Here is a 23,387-nt window from a genome sequence, read left to right on the forward strand (position 1 = left end):
CCTGCAGACACACGCTTTGGCATGAACATGCCTTCTTAGTCATGAACAAGAAGTTCACGTGGCTGCCACACCCAAGTGCCTCGCATTTCGCCTGCTCCCCGCACCCCCCCCCCCCCCCCCCCCGCCATGTTGCCACACGAGGCTTATTCTGAATTACAGGTTGGTTGTGATATCACCTCTGGTACATGGACTGTTAAAACTATTGAAAGGGAGGTGGATCTGAAGCACGCCTACCTGTTTCCTGGCATACTTGGAACGTTGCCAGACCACTGGATACTTAGAAGGCTAATTCTACATTTATCCTCAGCCATCATTCTGAGCGCCTTCAAAAGATGAATCATCTGCACCGACTATTAAATTTAATAACCATGCACTTCTCAAGGGAAATTGCCTCAAAGGGACCCACACTGGCCACGATTCATGGTTGAGGAAACACCTCTTCCAGTTTCAGGTAGATATTTGTGCAAATCTTTCAGGCAATTTGTGATTAGAGACCTAGAAGGAAAAAACCCACCCAAGTCAGAAAATGATTTTCCAAAGGTGTTCTGGGCATACTTTTGTATGCACTTGTTTTTTGGGTTTTACTGGTTTTTATTGCAATCAAAGTAAGTTCAGTAAAAGGGCCTTGCAAGCTGGGCAGCGATGGCAAGTAGAAGGCATGATTCGTGGGCAGCAGAGAAGCCCTGGGCTCCTGGCTTCTCAGTTCGAAGCACACCCGGGCGTACACACCGGTGAACATGTGAAACACAGCCATCACGTGTAGCAGGGCAGACGGCAGTGACGGTGAGAAGCCGCCTTCCAGGAGTCCCGTATGCGTGATTTTTTTTTTTTTTTTTTTTTGGAGACGGAGTCTCACTGTGTTGCTCAGGCTGGAGTGCAGTGGTGTGATCTCAGCTCACTGCAACCTCCACCTCCCAGGTTCAAGTGATTCTCCTGCCTCAGCCTCCCGAGTAGCTGGGATTAGAGATGCATACCACCACGCCTGGTTAATTTTTGTTTTTAGTAGAGATGGGGTTTTGCCATGTTGCCCAGGCTGGTCTCGAACTCCTGACCTCCAGTGATTCCTCCCCCCACCCCCGTCTCAGCCTGCCAAAGTGCTTAGCCTCCCAAAGTGCTGGGATTACGGGCGTGAGCCACCACGCCTGGCCGTGATTTTTAAAACAACCCAGGAATCTGAGTGAGCAGTGAAGGAAGCCCAGATGCCAAGAAACATGTGTGGGCATCAATTATGATCACTGAGGTCCTCTCCACCTAAACACTTGCTGTAATTTGGTGATATTTATCTTATCCCAACCTGGGGAGTTTTAGTCTTATTAGTCTTTGTGTCTTATCAGCTCTGGCTTGGAGGAAAGTCTCTCCTGGCTGGAAATGAAAGTGTGAATCAGCAGTGAGTTGCTGCTCTCACTTCCAGGTGAAGGGGCGCAGGTTCATCCGCCGCTCAACTCAACGTGCGGTCGGCCCTGGGTGCCCAGGCCGGAACTGGCCTGAGACACGGAAACTCCGACAGCTTCTGCACCCGACCACTGAGGCCTGCTTCTGCCTGAGCTGCAGCAGCCATGTTCCAAATGTGTGGTTTGTGGTGAAATTTCACTGGGAAATCAGAAAAGATGACAAAGCGACCTCGGCTCAGGGATTTCTGTGGACATCTGTTTCCCATGCAGGCCTTGTCTGGGGACAGGGGATGCGATCGTTGGGCATGGTGACTGATGCTTCTGCAGAGGCTCAGGGGCCATTAGGTGTCCCGCTGTCCACAGCCCAGGGGGCTCACACACCTCTTTGCCTGCCCCTGAGAAACCCAGAGAACTGCTTCTCCACTGCACTGCAGTCTTCCATGTGTGGCTTTCAGCTGCTTCTGGAAGAATCTGCATGCCTTCGTGGGTGTTGTCAGTGAGTGTGCAGGGAATACTCCCTGAGGGAAGTCTCCGCCATCTGGTAGGCCACAGGATGCCCCTCTGTGGCCTGGTCCCGTGGGCTTCCCCTTCTCCAGCCTGGTCATGCAATGCCAGACTCTCTCCTGATGGCTCTCACCAGGGATGCGTCCTCCCTCCTGCCAGGACACCTGCCACTGCCCCTGACTGCCCTGCCTCCTGCCCTGTCCATGGGGCTGCGTGCATATGGAAGGTGCTTTGTGTGTGCCAATCAGCCCCGAGAAGGAAGGAAGGTTCCCCTGTCCACTCCTCTACCCAGGATCCCCAGCTCCTGGGGCAGTGCTGAGACATGCTGCTATTACCTGCCCAAGTCCCAAGTTCCCAGGGACAGCAGGCCAGCTGGGTCTACCACCTCATAGCTGCCCAGGACAGTCCCCAGCCCTGGGCTCACAAAGCTAAATAAATACATCTTTTATTTGTTTATTTATTTATTTATTTTTGAGAGAGTCTCAGTCTGTCACCCAGGCTGGAGTGCAGTGACATGATCTCAGCTCACTGCAACCTCTGCCTCCTGGGTTTGAGCAATTCTCCTGCCTCAGCCTCCCGAGTAGCTTGGATTACAGGCACCCACCACCACGCCCGTCTAATTTTTTTTTCTATTTTTAGTAGAGACAGGGTTTCACCATGTTGGCCAGGCTGGTCTTGAACTCCTGACCTCAAGTGATCCGCCCACCTCGGCCTCCCAAAGTGCTGGGATTACAGGCATCAGCCACTGAGCCCAGCCTAAAGCCGCTTATCTTTAAGATGGAGGCCTCGGCCCCTTCAACAGGTTGTGCAGCTCTTGTGGTGGGGGGAGTCCCTTTCCATGGCCCACCTCATCCACTGCTGGGGACTCTCTGGGGTCCCAGCAACAAGGGCCCACTCCTTCCCCTGCCCGGTGCACAGGTGTAGATGCCAGGCAGATTGGGTTGGGGGTGTACTGCACATTTTCCTTGCGGCAGCGGACGTGGACTCAGGGAACGAACCCAGTCCTCAGTCTTCAATTCTCAGCCCACAAAAGGGGCTTTCTACCTTGAGGAAGGAACCCCTCATTTAACATCTTTTTCTTCAAGTCTTCACCACATCATGGATGTCTGTACGATGAGATTGCAGCAGGCACAGAAGCCTGAGGGTACTTGGTGGGAGGAGGCCTGGGGATATTGAGGGACCACATGGCAGGCAGTGGTGGGCAGATTGTGAGTTCTACCCTGATGGGCGCCCACAGGCAGCAGGACCCCTGGAGGTGGCTATGCCTCCATCTCCTAAAGAAAGGCAGCGCTCACTCATGCTGGGAACGTGTGGGGCAGCATTTACAGCCCAGGCTGTGACAAGGATGTGTAAGTCACTGTGCCTGAGTCACGGAAACCCAATGGTGTTTATCACCTCTTCCCTGAGAGAGATGAGGGGACCAGGCACGGCGCTTACCATGAGGGTCAGGGAACTGTACTCAAGGCCTGGACTGGGATCCATCTTCCCATAGCTGTCAGGGAAGGAAGCTGGCCCTCCCATTCCTCCTGGAGGGACCAGGCCACCAGGTCTTTGATCCTGAGAGGCATCTTTGCCAAGGAGCAGAAAGGGTGGTGTCTGCTCAGGGCATGGCCCAGGAGACTTCCACCCATTGCCCCTTAGGAGCCCCTTAGGAGGCAGCAGATGGGCTCAGCACAGGTGGCTGGAAGGGTCCAGTCCCTCCATCCCCAGGTCTCTGAGAGGAAGCGCATAGTTCTCCCTCTAACCCAGGACCTAAAAACCTCCAGCTTGCCTCCAAGAAGAATCCTGCTGGCCATTTCCCAAAGCAGACCCAGACCACAAGAGGCTGGAGGATCTGCCCACATCCTTGCCTGGGTGCACCTACCCCATTAATGTTCCCTGCAGCCCAGGGCTCCTCGGCAAAAGCCTTGTGAAGTCACACGTCCAGTTTTTGGGGAGTTAGTTTAGTTAAAATTGGACATCACGATCTGACGTCCTCATGTCCATCTTGGGTGAGCTGTGGAGTGGAGCTGGTATAGCTGGGTGCTGGAGGGTCCCAGAGGGTCTCTGGGATTCTCCTGGCAACAGGGAAGCCTGCTGGGCTGCCTAAACAGTGCCTGCTGGGCCAAGCCTATTGCTTAGAGAGCAACCGCAGCAGTCCTTGTGTTATAGTTTCTTTTCTCACCTCAGAGGGTCAGGGTGGATATGTCCAGGATCCCCTCTTCAATGGCAGTTTTGGGAGTTACTAAAAGAGGCTCTTCCCACCCCACTGCCAGAACAGTGAATTGCAGTGAGGCATCCCTGACCCCACCGCCCCACACAGGGCCCCAGGTGGACACAAATAGTCTTTTCTGCAGAATGTGAGAGCCAGTCCTCCCTGCCTTGGACATCCGGCTCTCCACCCTGGGTAGTGAGGCCAGGCATTCCTGCAACTCTCTCCTGTGGGTGATGTCGAGTCTCTGCAGCCATGGACACAGGTGGCAGCAATGTACTTGGATTCCGACGAAGGGGGTGCCCATGGCTGAGGCAGGACTGGGTTCGCAGCCATCCAAGTTAGCATGTGGGAGAGTGGGCTTATGCTCCAGAGAGCCTCCTCCCTTCAAGTCTTGGTGACTTGTCAGGGGATTTGTAGCACGCAGTGGTTGCCTCAGCAAGGGAGCAGCATTCTTGGGCCTTGTAAACTGTCTGGACACCGCAAAGCATTGATGCCTCCCTGGACAGCATGGTCCTGGCTCTGTCGACACATCCGTCATCATACTACACACTTCCAGCAAATAGGGATGATGCTTTTCATCCAAGGTCAAGGTTGGTGGGGAAGGGCTCTGTCTTGGCCCATGGGCCTGCAGGTCTGTCTCTGAGTTGGGACAGCTGCTGGAAGGCCCCACTAAACTAATGTAAGATACTCAGAAAGTTTGTCACCAGGGGAAGAAAGCATTCTGGACTGCATCATTGGTGTCAGATTCCACTGTGTGTTTAGAAGGCACAGTTTGTTTCTGAGAGTCTCAAAACGTAAGCAGCAAACACCCTGCCAAGCTGCAGACATAGGGCAGATACAGAGAGGGGTGAATAACTGGAGCAACTGAAGGCACTTCCCATGGATGCCGCGGGGAGAGGAGTTCTTCCTGGGAGCTGAGGGCCAGGATCCCCCTGAGGCCCTCTCTGGTCAAATGAAAATGGTTCCTGTCTTATATATTAGGTGAAAGTTTGGATCTCTGTTCTGTAAACTGGCCAGGACTGCACAGCAACCTCCCAGTGGCCCATGGAGTGGCACCCTCACGGGGTGAAGCCGCCCCCAGCACCAGTGCAGCCAAAGCTCCGGCTCCTTGGGCGAGCTGGAGAGGAGGAGGCACTTCAGCAGGGGCTGGGGGTGCTGTGAGATGTGCCTGAGAAGCTGCTTCTGTTAACGAAGTCCTGTGCCTGGTGGGAACTCGGGTCGGCCGTGAGGAGAATGCACCCATGTCCTCACGCCTGTGGCTGGGCCTCCTCCTCATCTTGTGGCAGCGCCAGACATTCCAGAACATGGGTTCAGGAAACTTGGACTGGGTCTGAACCAGCAGGAAGCATGCCAAGAAACCTCCTCCCACCGTCCCGCTCTCCTCTCCCTCCCTCCCTCTTCCCTCCCTCCCCCCCACACTCTTCCCCTTCTCCCCCATCCCCCTTTTCCTCTTTCTCTCTGATCACCAGCCTTCTGAGTTATCACAACCAAGTGAGACTGACTCAAGCTATTATTGAAAATATGGCCACATCGAATGTTTTTCTGATAAAAAGAAGAACATAAGTAATTGGGGCAGGGGGTGAGGTGAGGACCTGGAGGATGCCTTGGAGGCAACACGAGGTTGGATTTGCTTGGGCAGAGCTAAGCCAGTGAGGCCATCTCCACTCAGGCCCGGTGGAGTGGAGGGCACTGCCTTGATCCAGTGGAGCCCGTGGACTGTGCCTTTTCCCGGACCTGATGCCTCTCCCACCCCTGCCCCTGTTGCCCCAGAGCCAGCTGAGGGCAGATGGCCCAGGGCCACCTCAGACCCCCACTGGGAGAGCAGCCAAAGCCATGCCCAGTACCAGTAGCAGTGCCTCATGTTCTGAAGATCTGCCTTGTGGATAAAAATGCCTCATCCATTCTTACTGCTGTGGAATATTCACTTATAGACATTTATCACTTTTTCCAGGTTATAGTTTTGTGAAATAAAATGTGTATTATTTTTTGTTATGAAAGTGCTGTATGATCATTGTAAAAAAATTAGAAAAATGTAGAAAAATGTGAAGAGAAAAATAAAAATTCCCTCCCCCCACCCACAGATTCCCATCTCCCAAGATAATCATCTAATTATCTGCAGTTTTGTTTCCTACTTATTTTACTGAAAATCATTTCATGCTCATTTCTTTATATGTTGTCAACTGAAGATTCATGAGATTCATAAACATGGAAGGGAGAGCTTTATTTCTCTAAAGAGTTGCAGCCTGCAAGTAACCATCCACAGGCTGGGAGGTGTGGCCTCCACCCTAAACCGGAAGCAGGCACTTTGAGGGTGGGGAGGATGAGACAGGAATGTGCTGACCATGGTGGCTGAGAGGCTACAGGAGGCACTGTGAGTACTCTACAAGGGTGAGGGGCACGCATGCACAGTGAGCTCACATGTGTGTTACATGTGTCCTGTGTTCACTTTGGGGTGGAGACTTCACATTTAAGTGCATTGAAATGAGGCTCTGTAGGTCGAAAGGTGAAATGAAGGACACAGAGGCATCCTGTGTGCAGCCTCTACACCAGCTAGAGCCAGTCCACAGTCAGGATCTGTTATCAGGAAGGAACGCTGGCTGGCTGTTGTGTCAAAACTACACAAGGGTGGGGAGTCTGGCAAATCTTTCAAAAGGGCTTTCTGTTTACCCTTAGGAAAGAAACTCAATGGCAGCGGTTAGTGAGGGAGGGGGCATAATGAGGTCTGTCTGGCATTTCATCCCTTCATGGCTTGGAACCCAGTGTTTAAGGTTTCTCTGGAGTCCCCTTGGCCAAGAAGGTGTTCATTTAGTCAGTTGGAGGTCTTGGGATTGTATTTTTATTTCTCAATGTTCAAATATTCTTTAAAAGTGCACTTTACCCTTCTGCCTGGTCCTTGAAGGTACAAATGTAGGGACATGGGTTTCACCATTTCTTCCCATCAAGCAGCTACATTGCTTTTAGTTTGCCATTGCAGGTGACATTGTATTGGGCGGCCTCCTTCACAAATTCCTGTTTATGTTTCTAAGCGATTCCTGAGCTTCCCTGGAAGAGGATGGAACTGCTTTTGTTCTTAGTGGAGCAGCTGCTCAGAAAGCTGTTGCCAGCCCACACGCCCACCAGCCACACAGGGGCAAGCTCGTTTCCTTTCCAAACTGTAGCAAACTGAAAAACGAAGTCTCATGATGGTTTCAGTGTTTGTTTCCTTGGTCATGGGCAAGGTTGACATCTACGTTGAATGTCTACAGTTATATTTCTCTTTCCGTTATGGTGTTGTTTTCTTGATTAGTAAGAGCTTTTCCTCTGTGAAGGATATGTTTTCTCTGTAATTTTGCTGCAAACATTCACTCAGTTTGCTATTACATTTATCTGGTTTTTGATTTTTTTTTGAGATGGAGTCTCGCTCTGTTGCGCAGGCTGGAGTGCAGTGGCGCAGTCTCGGCTCACTGCAACCTCTGCCTCCTGAGTTCAAGCCATTCTCCTCTCTCAGCCTCCCAAGCAGCTGGGACTACAGGTGCATGCCACCATGCCCGGCTAATTTTTTGTATTTTGAGTAGAGATAGGGTTTCACCCTGTTGGCCAGCCTGGTCTTGAACTCTCGACCTCAGGTGATCCACCCACCTTGGCCTCCCAACATGCTGGGATTACAGGCATGAGCCACCACGCCTGGCCCTATTTTTTGATTTATAGAAGCTTAACATCTCTATGTAGTAAAAGAAAAAAAGTACATTCTTTTCTTATTTAATAGTGTAATCGGGAATCTTTGCCATTGGAATGGGCTGCTCCACGGTGTAGGTGTGAGTGATACCTGCCCAGTGGTGTTTCAAGCACTCTGCTCACTGCTGGGTCACCAGGTGGTGCTACAAGGTTGCCAGGGACCAGCTATGGCCCGTGTCCTCAGCTGCCTCTGCTCCCCTGGAGCTCACAACCTCAGCAGGATGGGGGTGGAGTGGGGTCTAGACTTTGGGTCCATTCCCTTCTGACTCATTTGCTGCTAGAAACGATTTGTGGCATCCAGGGGGCATTGTGTGAATGTGCTGTGGGGTAAGCGCAGGGCTGGGCATCTGTGGGTGATGAACAGGTATGCCTGAGGGTGCTCACTGCCCCAGCAAGCAGGTGGCAGCAGGTCCTGGCTGTCTAGAGCACAGGACATTCACATGTGGAAGCTGGGCTGGGGCAGGTGGCCCCTTTGCACCTGCAGCAGAGCTGGCTTGGTGTCCGGCTGGAGGTAAGGACAGCCAGGTGGAGAGGGGGCGATGAGGGTGGATGGATTTGCCCCTGAATGGAGATGTAGGCTCTGAGAGTCTTCCGTAGCCTTCCTAACAATGCCCTCCTGCAGGCAGGCCCAGGCCCACTGAGGTTTCCTCCTGCAGACAGCCCACCTGCCACTCACCCAGGCACTGGCTGTCTCCTTAGAAACCAGCCTCCGACTCTTGGGCTGCAAAAGGAGATTGTGGCCACACTAGCTTCCAGGTTTGAAGTCCCCCAGGCCAGTGGGACATGGTGTAGGAAGCGGCCTTCTTCCTAATGTTTCCTTCCAGAAGGCTGTGGGGAGGTGGAAGGGGCAGGCCTGCAGCCCCACCAGGCGGCCACAGTGAGGCTGGCTGGCCCAACTCACCCCTCCCAGGAAAAGGGATGGAGCACCCCTGGCCTCTGGTACCCACGGAGCCACTGGCAGGAGGCAGCCTGAAGTCCAGGCTGTTTCTCAGTTGGGCCAGACCAGTTGTCCCAGATGAAAGAGGTTGCCAGGCAGCTTTCTCTTGAGGCCTCCTCATGGCTGTTGACCAGAAGGCCACCTGCCCATGGGCTGTCATGTCTGTTTCCTGGAGCCTCAGGCCCACCCAATGGGCAGCACTCTGCATGGACTCTGAGCACTGCATGGGGCCTGGGCATGGACACTGTGGGCTCCCAGCTGGCTGAGATGTGGCTGGGCCCTGAAGGGCCCTATGTGGGGGGCCCTCACCATGTTTATCCAAGGGTCTGGGTGAGCCCGGGGTCCACTGAAGTAGAGGAGAGTTGTACCTGATGACACTTCTCCACATACCTGCCCTCCAAACATGCACACACACGTTCACATGCATGCACACAGCACATGTACCCATATGCAAGTTCACACAAGCACACACAGAGCCTGTGCACAGGGGTAGATGCCTTTTGCATTTTCAAGGGCTCCATTGCCCTCTGCATGTAACACGCCCCGCTTCCTGGGCCCCGAGCTTGGTTTAATGCTCTGCTGTTGCTGTCTTGAAATTCTTAACTTTTGAACAAGGGGTCCTACATGGACATCTTGCCCTGGGTCCTGGAAATTCTGTGGCAGGTCCTGCTTCCATGGCCTCTTATGGAGCAGGATCTATCCTAACAGAAAGCCAGCCTGGGAGCTGGTCCTTCCTCGCTCCTGGATGAGAATGGGCATTAGCCCTCCCAGGTGCTCCCTGCTCCCCTCCCCTCCTCTCTCCCCTTCGTTCTCCCTTCCCCTCCCTCCTTTCTCCCCTGGTCTCTCTGTCCTCTCTCCCCTACTCTCCTATCTCTCTTCCCTCCTTTCCTCTCCTCTCTCTCCTCCTCACCTGGAGCCTGCAGGTACCTCCCATTTATAAAAGTTTCTTGCCGTGTAAGGGTCTCTGTGCAATTTGCAGACAGAGTTCAGCCTTTGTGAAAAAGCCCTGTGAGGGGGCAGTGCATGCTGGGTCCTGGCTGTCATTCCCGTCCCACCGCTGACCCATTGGCCCTGCAGAACCTGTGTCACTCGTTCCTCCAGACCCCATATCTCTTCCACATTGGGCAACTTGAGAGCGATAGACTGAGAGGTGGGGCTAGCTCGACTCCGATACTCTCTATCAACCAAGTCTGAAAAAATGGGTTTAAAGAGGTTGCTGCTGCTATCCGGCTGCTTCCTGCTTGCACAGGCTCTCCTGGAAATGACCACAGATTCCATCATCCTGGCTGACAGTCAGGGAGTGGGGGTGGAGGTTGAACTCCAGCCTTCTCCTCCCTGCTGTTTCTCTAAGAGCAGAGGGTGGGCTGTCCTCTCTGCACTCACCCCAGAAATGGTTTCCTCGGGAACAGCCTGGGTGAGGACCAGGAGGTGGCTCTGTGCCCATCCAGCTGCTCACGGCTGCTCAGCCGGGCCTCACAATCTGGGGTCATTTTCTTTCTTTTTTTTTTTTTTGAGACGGAGTCTCACTCTGTCACCAGGCTGGAGTGCAGTGGTGCAATCTCAGCTCACTGCAAGCTCCACCTCCCGGGTTCACGCCATTCTCCTGCCTCAGTCTCCCGAGTAGCTGGGACTACAGGCGCCCACCACCACGCCCGGCTAATTTTTTGTATTTTTAGTAGAGACGGGGTTTCACCATGTTAGCCAGGATGGTCTCGATCTCCTGACCTCGTGATCCCCCCGCCTTGGCCTCCCAAAGTGCTGGGATTACAGGTGTGAGCCACCGTGCCTGGCCGACCTGGGATCATTTTCTTCTGAACAACAGACCCCAAATCCAGGATTCTCCTTCATGGTATCCCGGGACTAGACAAGGGTCCTCAGGGCAAACACCTGATGTGGCCCAGGCTTTCCATCAACAGTCGGTCCTCAGAGCCTGGGAACTTCAGAACCCCTCTCGCTCCATGGTAACTCAGAGTTGCCGAGCATGTCACACCGTTCCCGAGAGCAGGGACCCCGTCTTACTCAGGGCACACAGTAAGTGCTTAATAACCATGCTGCACTGTGGAATGGAAGTGACCTGTTCTCTTTCCTGGGTTTTCCAAGTGTCCATAGATATGTCCCAAGAGAGAATGCACTTAAAAAAAAATCAACTCCCCTTCTACACAAGCCCTCCCTCCCTTGCCTGTTGCCCTGGCCACCTGCTTTTTCTCCCCAGTGAGAACAGGGGGCTCCCAGCTGCTCGGCAGTGATGGACAAAAGAGCCTTGCTCTGCTGCCCTGGGGGTTTCTGTCCTGGGCTTCTCTCCCGCAAGCCCGTGGATACTTGGTGTTAAACAGTTTTCACCCAGCAGAAATTGCCGCTTTAATTTTAATGCTTATAACTTCCAGGAACTTCATTAAAGATAAGCCCCTCTCCTGGGATTCTAGTTGCCAGTTATTCCTCATTATTTCCCAACCCTGCCGGACATCCCAGGCCTCACGGCCTCTCAGCTGCACACAGGGTTCAGCCCGCAGAGCTGCCTTTCTGCTCCTTGGCAGCCGTTCCTTCAGTCTCACTGAGGAGTAGGAGACAGAGAATGTTCTGTGGGACCACAACCGAGACAGAAGAGCTCTGGATCGAAGGGGTTAAAAACCACCACTTTTATTTAAAAAAAAAAAAAAAAAAGCACACCAGGACAGACCCGTGGTTCTCTTCCTGTGCCACTGAGGGATGCCTGACCTTGCACAACTTAGGGTCATCTCGATTTCTTTATTGCAGAGGCTGGGGGTGGAGCCATGCCACTTCTGATGGGACCTGTGCAGGAGGGGTCGCCTGGGTGGGCACAGTGCCGCTCTCTTTGCTCTGCCTGGAAGATGGGCTTGGTCTGCAGTCCACACATCTCAGTCCTTACTTGCCCATGTACCAAGGTCCTGGGCACTCCACCTCCCCTTGGGCCAGACAGACCCTGATGCTGCCTGGGAGCCTGCAGAGAGAGGCGGTGCAGATGAAGGCCACCAGGTTCCAGAAGCACCCTGCCAGGGCATCCTCTTGGCTCAGTCCCATAAGATCACTGTGGGGAGCAGGAAGTATCTGGGCCAGGCCCCCTGATCTTCAGGGCTAACCCTGGGCCAGGATGGAGATGAGGTGTACGGTGGAATCCTGCACTGGTGAGAAGTCCTGGAACGGCTGAGAGCCAGGGAAGGGATTGCATTGGTTTCTTTCTGATCATCAGAGGGTGTGATGGGCATGCAGGTCCTCATCGCCAGTCTCCTCTGCTCCAGCACCCACGGGCTTGGCATCTGCCCACTGGTCCCTACCCCTCCTGGGGTTGGGGGTGGCACTGAGGGAGGAAACAGAGGCCTCCCAGGGCCGAGCCACACAGGCCAGCTCCATCTGTCTCACCCACCTCCCTGAGCTCACCATGGGCTGTGGGCCATGGCTGGTGGGCCGGGTATGCTAAGTCCCCAGGCCTGCCCCCACAGCTTGTGGGCAGTGGTGGGGACAGGACGTGACAGCCGACCTCCTCTGGTACAAGCCTGTCTGCACCTGCCCCATGTGACTGGGAGGCTCAGCTTCCCAAGCATAGCTGAGCTCCAGGGACAGCCACTCCTTATAAACCTAAAAATTGGCCGGGCGTGCTGGCTCATGCCTGTAATCCCAGCACTTTGGGAGGCTGAGGCGGACGGATCATGAGGTCAGGAGATCGAGACCGTCCTGGCTAAAACTGTGAAATCCCATCTCTACCAAAAAATACAAAAAAATTAGTTGGATGTGGTGGCAGGCGCCTGTAGTCCCAGCTACTGGGGAGGCTGAGGCAGGAGAATCACTTGAACCCAGGAGGCAGAGCTTGCAGTGAGCCGAGATGGTGCCACTGCACTCCAGCCTGGGTGACAGAGCGAGACTCCATCTCAAAAAAAGAAGAAGAACATGAGTTCCTCTGTGGTTGGGGGGAGGGTTCTGTAGGCATCAGTCAGATCATGCTGATCGATGTTGTCCAATGTTCTTTATTTTTTTGAGACGGAGTCTCGCTCTGTTGCCCGGGCTGGAGTGCAGTGGCGCGATCTCGGCTCACTGCAAGCTCCGCTTCCTGGGTTCACGCCATTCTCTTGCCTCAGCCTCCCGAGTAGCTGGGACTACACAGTGTTCTTTCTTGCTGCTTTGTCTGCTTGCTCTTTTTTCAATTATTGAGAGAGTGATGTTGAAATCTCTTACTGTAATTGTGATTTTAAAAATTTCTCCTTGCAATTCTATCAATTTTGTTTCATGTATTTTGAAGCTTTGTAATTACGGGCACAAATAATTAGGACTGCTATGTCATCTTGATAAATTGCCTCTTTATGAAATGTCGCTTTTTAACCCTTGGTAATATTCTTTGCTTTGACAGGAGGGGTGCTGGGGGCTTGATGCCGCCAAGGACCCCAGACCAAGTCATCTTTTTTTTCTTGCTCAGCTTTGAAGGGAAGTTAAAGACAAAGAGGAAGGGGCTGTATTTCATTCTCCCAGATGGCTCTTGCCAGCCTCCAGAGAAAAGGCAGCTTTCTTCTTTAGAAAATTGGCAGGACAAAAGAAGGAAGTCGACTTGGAAAGTCCAGCGACAGACCTCGTGCCCCTGCTCTGGGAGGCCGCAGGTCAATGGCTCCCCCTGGCTTCAGGGGACACAGCTCAAGCCTGGACGGAGCCCATGGCCAGCCTGAAAGCCTTTCTCACACCCAGCATCCGCAGCTGGGGCAAGAGTGGCTACTCCCAAGACAGGAAAAGACACACAGCCTAACTTTGCCACCGTGAAGGGAGACTTCTCTCTAATGCCTAACTAGACACTTATCTTCCAACCTCCTCAAAATGCCTTCAATAGAAGTCCCAGGAAGACACGGAGCCCCAGCCGCCCACTGACTCCTACAGGATGCAGCTGCACCAGGCAGCCCATCCCAGGGGGCCCAGGCCGAAGAGGGGCCAGGGTGCTTCCCCTGAGAATGAAAAGGGATGTCGGGTAGAGGGGGTGGGTGACGTGGGACTCGCTGGTGGCTGTTAAAGGAGCTAGCGTCTCGGTTCCTGCAGGAAAAGTGCTTTGAGCACTCGCCTGGCCTGGTGAAGAAGGAAGGCAGTTGGCGGGCATTTTTGGAAGCTCTTACCCCCCATGCTGGCCCTGGTACCCTTTCTCCAGGGACGCGGGGCCCACATTCATCACAGTGGGGTTCCATAGATGATGGTCCTGTCATATCAGGGTTCCCATTGAAGGGGGCCCTTTTTGGCACTTTCTTTTATTCCATTAGTCTGTTTGCCTGGTCACACATTTTATTGCTTTTTCCCGCAAAAGAATCAATGTGGGAATTTATTTATTTATTTATTGAGACGGAGTCTCACTCTGTCACCCAGGCTGGAGTGCAGTGATGCAATCTCGGCTCACTGCAACCTCCGCCTCCCTGGTTCAAGCAATTCTCCTGCCTCAGCTTCCCAAGTAGCTGGAATTACAGGCATCTGCCACCATGCCCGGCTAATTTTTTGTATTTTTTGTATTTTTTTTTTTTTTCTGAGATGGAGTCTCTCTGTGTTGCCTAAGCTGGAGTACAGTGGCGTGATCTCAGCTCATTGCAACTTCCGCCTCCCAGGTTCAAGCAATTCTTCCTGCCTCAGCCTCCCAAGTAGGTGGAATTACAGGTGCCCACTACCATGCCTGGCTAATTTTTGTATTTTTTAGTAGAGACGGGATTTCACCACATTGGCCAGATTGGTCTTGAACTCCTGACCTCATGATCCACCTACCTTGGCCTCCCAAAGTGCTGGGATTACAGGTGTGAGCCACTGCGCCCAGCCAGGAATTTATTTTTAAACTAAATTTGATTTATTTAGTTTCCTAACTCTTTTATTGTTTTTAGGCAATTTTTTGAAGTATAATATGAATAAGAAAATTATGGTGAATTGTTACAGCATCGAGACCTCCAAGACCAGGACATAGAACAATCCCAGCCCCCAGAAACCTCCACCCTGTAAGGCTCCACAACCCCTCTTCTAACGCACAGATTACCTTCAGCTCTTCTTGAACTTCATATAAGTGTGAAACTCACCCATGCTGTTGAACACAGCACTGTTTCATTCATGTAAGTGGCCTTATAGTATTCCATTATGTGAACACAGTTTATTATCCGTTCTGTTAATCACAGTAGTTTTTACCTGTTGTGAGTAAGGGTGTCACAAACAGCCTCATGTGTACTTTGTGGCAGATGGAATTCTTGTACAGATGTGGAACATACACTGGATTTGAAGTGCTGGGTTATAGAGTACGCACGTGCTCAGCTTTATCAAACACTGCTTAACAGCTTTTCAGAGTGGCTGTGCCAACTCACACTCTCCAAAAGTCTGTGGGAGTTCCAGTTGCCCCACACCCTTGCTACCACTTGCAATTGTCAGCTGTAAATTTTAGCCATTTTGTCGGGTGTATATTGGTATTTTATTGTGTTTTTGATACTCATTGCTCCCGCAATCGTTGAAGTTGAGCACGGTTGTATATGCTTATTGGCAATTTGGATACTGTCTTTGCCTTTTCAAAAATTGGGTTTTTGTCTTTTATTGATTTGTAGAATTTCTTTATTCTGAATTTGAGTTCTTAGTTGTGCTTGTGTGTGTGCACATAGTAAACACACACACAGGTTAAAATAATTGGGAGATCATTAGAATGAGATGACCCCAGCGCCTTGGGTTTCAACTCAAGCAAACCAAAGTCCATCTCAGTGTGCATGGTTATAGTTCAGGTAAGCAGAAACCACTGGCTGATCTCTAACATGGGGCTTTTGACTGGAATGATTTCTTTCCCTTTCTTTCTCTTTCTTTCTTTCTCTCTTCCTTTCTTTTTTTCTTTCTTCTTTTCTTTCCTATCTTTCTGCCTTTCTTTTCTTCCTTCCTTCCTTCCATCCTTCCATCTCTTTCTTTCTTTTTCTTTTCTCTTTCTTTTCTTTCTTTCCCTCTCTCTTTCTTTCCTCCCTCCCTCCCTTTCTTCCTTCCTTCCTTCTTTCCCTTCCTCCTTCCCTCCCTCCCTCCTTCCCCTCCCTCCCTAAAATTCATAGAATAAAAAAATGCCTGAATAGCCAAAGTAATCCTAAGCAAAAAGAACAAAGCTGGAGGAATCACATTACCTGACTTCAAATTATCTTACAAGGCTATGGTAACCAAAACAGCATGGTATTTAGGATTGTTTTCCCAATTCTTTGAAAAGCGATGTTGGTATCTTCATAGGAATTGCATTGAATCTGTAGATTGCTTTGGGTAGTGTGGTCACTTTCACAATATTGATTCTTCCAATCCATGATCATGGGATGTATTTCCATTGGTTTGTGTCATATACAATTTCTTTCAGCAGTGTTTGCTAGGTCTCCTTGTAGAGATATTTCACCTCTTGGTCAAGTTATTTCTAGTTATTTTATTTTACTTTTTGCAGCTATTGTAAAAGAGCTCGAGTTCTTGATTTGATTCTCAGCTTGGTCATCGTTGGTGTATAGCAGTGCTACTGATTTGTGTACATTGATTTTGTAACCTGAGACTTCACTGAATTCATTTATCAGCAATTCACTCATTTTTAGAGGATACTTGGTCCATGCACATGTCAGAGATTGTTGTAATGTTTCTTTCTTGCAATGATATCATCACATTTTAATCACAAAGTCAGGCTAGTCTTTTAAATAAAGTTGCAAAGCATTAATCATTTTTTCTCTTCTCTGGAAGAGTTTGTGTAAGATTGGTGTTTTTTCTCCCACAAATGTTTGGAAGAATGGTTTGCTGGTGGAGCCAACTGGACCTGAAGTTTTCTTTGTGGGAACATTTTAAATAAGATTGTTCAGGACTCATAAATTTTTCTTGCATCAGTTTTGGCAAGTTGTGTTTTTCAGAGTTTGTTCAATTTTTCTAAATTGCCAAATTTATTGGCATAAATTGTTCAGCATATTCTTTTATTATTAACTTAGTATCTGTGGGATCTTTCGTGATGTCTCCATTTTCATTTTTGATATAGTTAATGTTGGGAGAAAAGCTGAGTGTTGGGAGAAGCTGAGGTAGGGCTTGCATGTCTGACATAATGTAAAAGAGTCTTGGAACATGTCTGGCGTCCAGGATCTAAAACTCCTCGTGGCCTTTGGAACACCAAGCTCTGTGCTAAAGAGTGGAAGCCTACCCTGATGCACCATAATCTCAGCCCAGGGCATAAAACCCCTCGTGGCTTGGAGAGAATCCAGGTCAGAAACTATGTTCTGTATGTTTTCAACACCACCAATTTTGGGGGGACTCTTTAATGATCCAATGGGCCATTAGTTTTGGTAATGTTCCTTGTTTACTTGGAGAAATTCATAGGCTGAAGTCAGTCCTCACGCACGGGGCTCTGTCCATGCTGACCAAGTCAAATTTGTTGATCATTTTTCCCAAACATTCTGCTGGTTTTCTGTTTGCATGAGACACCTTTCCTATCTGTTGGGAGCAGGCCCCCCAAAATCTGGTCATAAACTGGCCCCAAAACTGGCCATAAACAAAATCTCTGCAGCACTGTGACATGTTCATAATGGCCATAACGCCCACACTAGAAGGTTGTGGGTTTACGGGAATGAGCGCAAGGAACACCTGGCCCGCCCAGGGTGGAAAACCGCTTAAAGGCATTCTTAAGCCACAAACAATAGCATGAGCGATCTGTGCCTTAAGGACATGCTCCTGCTGCAGTTAACTAGCCCAACCTATTCTTTTAATTTGTCCCATCCCTTCGTTTCCCATAAGGGATACTTTTAGTTAATTTAATATCTATAGAAACAATCCTAATGACTGATTTGCTGTTAATAAATATGTGGGTAAATCTCTGTTTCGGGGCTCTCAGCTCTGAAGGCTGTGAGACCCCTGATTTCCCACTTCACACCTCTGTATTTCTGTGTGTGTGTCTTTAATTCCTCCAGCGCCGCTGGGTTAGGGTCTCCCCGACCAAGCTGGTCTCGGCACTATCCTTCTGCCTTTAGGCACTTGCACCACCGAGTACCATCTAAAGGAACATATCACTTGTTTTGTTTTATTTTTATAATCCAGCATGACAATCTTTGTCTTTTAGTTGGAGTATTTGTGTAATTTATATGACTACATTAATTAACGATACTTCTGTGCTTAGATTTACCACATTACAGTTCCTTCATTGTGACCTCATTAGCTGGTTTTCATCTTTGCCTGTTAGTTTTTGATGAATTAATACTTTTTCTTATTTTTCTCCACCAAGCTTTTAGTCATGTGCATTTTAAATCATTCTCTTAATGACTCCTCACCTGCATTGGTGATGTATCAGAGTTAGCACACTTGCTCCTGGATGCAAGCACGTTATAATTCTTTAACCTCATTTTCCTATCCTGGCTTTTGCATCATTTTTCTGTATCCTAATTGTATGCATATTTAATTCTACAATATATCATTATTTTTATTGTTTTCAGTGGGTTTGCCCACACATTTACCTTTTCTATTGTTTTTCAAATTTTCTCCTATTTTCTTGTTTTTGAAAACAAGATATTTTTGGATAATTTGCCTTTGGCCTGAAAAAGTTCCTTTACATTTATTTTAGTGAAGATTAGTGATGATAAATTCCCTCAAACTTTTCATCTGAATACATCTTCAGTTCATGTTTATTTTCATAAAAATATTTTAACTGGATATAAGATTCTAGGTGAGCTGTTATTTTTAACCCCAGAATTTAAAAATACATCATTCAGTTGTCTTTCAGCTTCCATTATTTTCTGTTGAGAAGTAAAACATCAGCCTATTTACTGTCACAATTTTTCTCTTCCTTTTTATTTTTGACTGTAAGATGCCCAGGCATGGTTTTCTTTACATTCATTTTGCTTCATGTTTGCAGAGCTTCATAGATATGTGGTCTGATGTCTTTCATTGGTTTTGGGAATGTCTTAACCAGTGTTTCTTTAAATACTCTTCTCCCTCATTCTCTCTCTTCTTCTTCTGGGACTCCAGTCCATACATGTCATGCATTTGCATCATGTCTCATATGTTGTCATGCCCTTTTTTCTACTTTTTTCCTTTTAGTTTTGATTGCATTATTCTTTAGGTGTTCTACCTACCTAACTTCTGGTTCACTGATCTTTATTCTGATGTTCAATCAGTTGCTAACCCCATCTTTTAAGTACTTTCAGTTAATACAGTTCTTAGTTCTAGTATTTCCATTTGATTTTCAAAAAACAAAATACTTCAGTTATCCTGTAGTATTGTTCATATTGTCATGTGATTTTAACTAAAGTTAATTTAAAATCATATTTGGCAAGTCCAACATCTGCTCCTATTCAGTTCTGTTTATATTTCCTTTTTGTCTCTTGGTGATTGGCCTTGTAGTCTTTGGCATAGCCAGAAGTTTGTATTTTGGATGCTATGCATGAAAATAGAAGTTGTGGAGGATGTATCTTCCTCCAGAGGTGATTAAACCCACTTGTAGAGGAAGGTGAGCTCTTGGGTGAAGGGAACTAAACTCCCAAGCAATTTAAATATCACAAAAGAAAAAGCCACAAACTGGAAGGTGTATAACATCTGAAGCAGGTGTGTTAGAATAGACACATGACTTAAAATGAGTAGGATGCTCATATTTAACATGATAAGAAAAGATGTTAGCGGTGTGAAAAAGAAAAATGTCCTGAAAAAAGAACAAAGTGGAAATAATGGCTGTAAAAAAATACAATAGTTGAAAGAAAGAAGTATTTTGAGGGTATAATAAAAATAGTCTCATAAGCCTTCAGAAGATTTGCCAACAAAACCCACAATGAAAACATTTATGGAGAAAACCTCAAAATGAAAAGAAAAACAAATCCAGGAAAAGCTGCAAGAGATATGAGAAGAAAGAAAGAAAGATGAAAACTAAACTCTCGTAAAGTTTGTTGCCATCATTAAAAAAGGCCAGGACCAAAGAAATGTGCATAGACAAACACACAGACACATACACACCACACACTACACACACATAGACACACAAACACACACCACACACACACTACACACACACCACACACACACACCACACATACACATGCCACACACACAGACACATACACACACCACACAGACACAAACACACCACACACACATCACACTCACACAGACACACAAACACACACCACACAGACACACCACACACACACCACACACACACACACGCCACACACACACCACACACACACTACACACAGACACACAAACACACACCACACACACCACACAGACACACCACACACACCAAAACCTAAAAACCACACATTGCCCCTGTGATGCAGATAGGCTGCTGGACCCAGCGATCTGGTCAGAGGCAAGGGGACTGCTGGACCCCTGGGATCCGGTGGGGGGTGGGGCAGGGCAAGGCTGCTGGACCCCCCTCTGTCCCCACTTGGGCTGCTGTCCCCCCCAGCACGTTCCACCTCCCACGTGGAATGGGGTCCGAGCCTCTGCTGTGGACGAGCGGCGTGGGTCAGTGGTGAGGGGTCCTTCTGCTTGCTGCCATGCCCCCGCCCTCACCCTGGACCACTTCACCAGCCAGCTCCCCTCCCAGAGGCCCCAGACTCCAATTCTGAACCTCCTCTGTCTCTGCCCTGGCGCCCATGAGCATGTCCCCTCAAGCTCACAGCCAATGCCTCACGTCCCTGTCAGGGCTCTGTCCTCCAAACCCGCGGCCAACTCCCTGGGCTAGGAGGAAAACCCTGGACCCCACCTTCCCCTCCCACTCCACCCCCAGCCATCCAGGTCCCCCTGCTGCCCCCAGACCTTCCTCCGGGGCGCCAGGGGCTCTGAACAGGCAGAGGCACAGGGAAATCATGGGCCAAAACAGCAAAACCCAGCCCCGCGCAGCCCACATGGCGCCCCCCTTCCTTGCGGGCAGGGGTCCCACAGTGCCCCGGCCTTGGCCTCTTTGTGGCCCTGCTGCCCATTCAACTCGAGCTGCAGGTCCTGCCTCTGGGTCTCTGCCTGCCAGCCCCTCCCTGGAGATTCCCTGATGGCCTGCTCCAGGACTGCTGAGTGGCCACAGCTTCTCATCCTGGCCAGCACAACACTTGCAGGGCGGGCGCCCAGTGCGAGGGGCCTTTCCCCTCCCCGTTTCCAGCTCCCTCTACCCTCCCTCTACCTCTGCGACCACCTACCCCAACATCTCTGCATCAGAGACACCATCCCAGTCCGCTGGGGGCATCCCCGGCCCCTCCCCACAACACAGCCCCAGCCCAGGTCCCTCCTCCACACCCGGGCATCCTCGCCAGGTTACTGCCTCTCTCCATGGCACGGGCTGAGGGAGGCCTGGACCTCACTTGCAGCTGGGCCTGGAGCTGGGGAAAGGCCCTGGTACAGGAGTGCTGGGAAGCTGTGGAGAAAGGAATGGAGACCAACGCAGTGAAGGGGACGGGTGGGCTGAAGCAGGCCGGGGGCTCTGGACTGGTAGGGCTGATGCAGGCAGGGATCTTGGGATCTGTGCTTGGGGTGGGGCTGAGGCAGGCTGGGGTCTCTGGACAGGTGGGGCTGAGGCAGGCTGGGGTCTCTGGACAGGTGGACTGAGGCAGGCCGAGGTCTTGGGGTCTCTGCTCGGGGTGGGGCTGAGGCAGGCAGGAGTCTCTGGACAGGTGGACTGAGGCAGGCCGGGGTCTTGGGGTCTCTGCTCGGGGTGGGGCTGAGGCAGGCTGGGGTCTCTGCTGGGGGGAATGCGATCTGGCGGTGGTAAGTGGTTTTGTTGTTGCCCTTGCCCATAAGCTTTCTCTGACCCCAGGCAAAAGGCTGCGCTGCGCCCCTGGCTGGCCCTGGGAGAAGGAGCTCCGATAATGAGGGAGATCAAGAGGGCCCCAGATCCTGGCTGGGCCCTGGCGTCTGTTCCAGCTGCCTTCTTCCCACTCTGCCCCCTCATATGGAAATAATATTGGACCTCATAAAAGATCCAGGTTCTTGTTTCAAATTATGAAACAAACATTCTCCTTGATTAATACCATGTCAAGCCACCAGTGAGGTTTTGAATTCCAACTTCAAGGGGAAGTTAAAATTAGTTCTAAACCATTGCGTGTAAGTTTGTAATAAATTGGGGGCCATATTCTGCTGCCAATTAAAAGTAACTGTTGGATCCAATTCTTGGAATTTTTTGAATTTATGCTTATTTTACGCACTTCACAAAGTCTTAAGAGTTGTGAACAAAAGTATAAACAAAAATAATTAATGCAATTTAATGACAATAAATAAACTTCAAAGTCCCGCCAAAACCAGCAGAACCTCATCAAAGCAAAAGAAACAAGCTTCTTTCCAGCTCAGAGGTGAAGCGCTGCGGATGGCCAGCGTTTCATCTCGAGGGGAGGGTTGGGAAAGGCTGTGGAATGAGGGGTGTGGCTGGCGCTTTGTCCTCTCCCCACAGTAACAAAACTCTGTCATATGGAGACGCTTTGTGTCCGGATGGAGTACTTAATGTTTTTAATTTTCTGAAAAGAGAAATGCCTCTTGGAGTAAGCGGACCTCAGACAATAATTTAGGAGTCCACATGGAGACACCTCCCAAAATGTAACAACCTAGTGTTTAGGTTTTTGTTTTAGTTCTGCTGCTTTTAAAAGCAATCAGCTTCTGAATTTTTAGACGTTTCTGATAACTGCAGCTCCAGGCTTTGCCGTGACAAATGTGCCTAAACAGAAACGGAAACCAGAACACTAAAAATATGTTGAAAAGATGAGTCTGATTTTGAGATATTTGTTAAAAAGCATAGAGATTGATTGTAAATGTTTAGAATCTGGAACGTTATGAGACAATGTCCTGTGTTTTGTGACTGGCTACTATTCTAGAAAACACGCAGAAATCATGGTAGTGATTTAGCGCACACATAAATTGGGCAGTGGGCCGCTGCTTTAGTGGTCTCTGGCACCCCAAATCGCCCAGCCTCAGAGGCCCCCGGGACGCCTCCCAGCCTCTTTCTCTGGCCACGGAGGGGACTGCCCAAGGCTCCCCCAGTGTCCTCCTTTCTCCGGCGGGAAGAACAATGCCCCTTTCTCTCGGCGCCCGCCAGGAAGTGTCTCCATGACATCCACACACAAAGTCAATTCCGCGAAAACCGCATCACCCGCCCACATATTGTGTCTGTGTGGGACTGAGCAGTTGTGGAGTTGCGCTGCCAGGGACGTGAGGCTTTGATTATCACTGTCCTCCCAGACCACGTGTCTCAACGGGTGCTCCTTGGATGGAACCTGGACTGGTTTTTCTTCCCCCAAGTTCAGAAGGTGAATACTGAGCCCTGGGGCCCTCACAGAGTTGGCTTCTCTGTGCCAGCTGAGGAAATGGGAACCTGAGAAGTCTCAGGATGCCCAGGCCTCGTCCACACTCACACCACAATCCCTTGCCCAGGCTGGGTGGGAGGACCTGTGCGGTGAGCCAGGAGGCCCCACGGTGGCCAGGAGCTCTTGGCTGAGGCCCGAAATCTCTCCTCTTTATGGCCTCTGCCCTTGCCAGTGACCATTCACTCCACCAACATTTATTGAGCGCCCACTGTATACCAGGCACTGGGGTGGGAGTGAGGTCATCAGGAAGACAGTTCCTGCTATAAACGATCAGGAAGCTCAGAAGGAGAAAAGCAAAGAAAGGAAGGAGAAAAGGGTGGGGCCCTGCCCGCCTTTGCCCGCCTCTGCCCGCCTCTGCCCACCTCCCTGTGCGGTGGCCCTGCACT

The 23,387-nt window shown here is 50.1% G+C and overlaps 1 pseudogene; it reads left to right on the top strand.

Moving 5' to 3' along the window:
- Nucleotides 1-13,720: 13,720 nt before the first annotated feature.
- On the top strand, nt 13,721-18,075 carry LOC129528096 (uncharacterized; annotated as a pseudogene).
- The last annotated feature ends 5,312 nt before the right edge of the window (nt 18,076-23,387 follow it).

The sequence above is a fragment of the Gorilla gorilla genome, chromosome 19, assembly GCF_029281585.2.
Source record: "Gorilla gorilla gorilla isolate KB3781 chromosome 19, NHGRI_mGorGor1-v2.1_pri, whole genome shotgun sequence".
NCBI classification, from domain to species: Eukaryota; Metazoa; Chordata; class Mammalia; order Primates; family Hominidae; genus Gorilla; species Gorilla gorilla.